The sequence below is a fragment of the Cystoisospora suis genome, assembly GCF_002600585.1.
Source record: "Cystoisospora suis strain Wien I chromosome Unknown contig_1232, whole genome shotgun sequence".
NCBI lineage: Eukaryota > Apicomplexa > Conoidasida > Eucoccidiorida > Sarcocystidae > Cystoisospora > Cystoisospora suis.
The window spans coordinates 54,021-54,440 of NW_027154033.1; positions in this window are offsets into that span (position 1 = coordinate 54,021).

Consider the following 420-nt stretch of genomic DNA (forward strand, 5'->3'; position numbering starts at 1 on the left):
TTGAGTGAGTTGTGTAGGTGTGTGTGAGTGTGCTATTCCTGATGTACCAAGTTTGGAGCTCCGGTCACATGAACTTTTTCTTCTCTTGCAGGTTCTACCTGAAGACTTGCTATGAATGAAGGAACGAATGAAAGAATGTTTTCTTTCTTCTTTAAATTCCTTCTGAAGACTCTTTGAATGTTTAAACACGATAGAAATCGACGTAGATAAATATCACACGTCTTACGTCTGTTGGCACAATCTTTGCTTGAGAGAAGTCATAAGTACATGCTGGTAGACGAGCTTTTACATCACATATGACTACACGTCATATTCATACATACACAAACCTAAGTCCACGAGGGAACCTATGTGTGCATGTCTACACATCTCCCCCTAATCGAGGTCTCTACACCTGCCTATCTTTCTTTAGTCTATCTA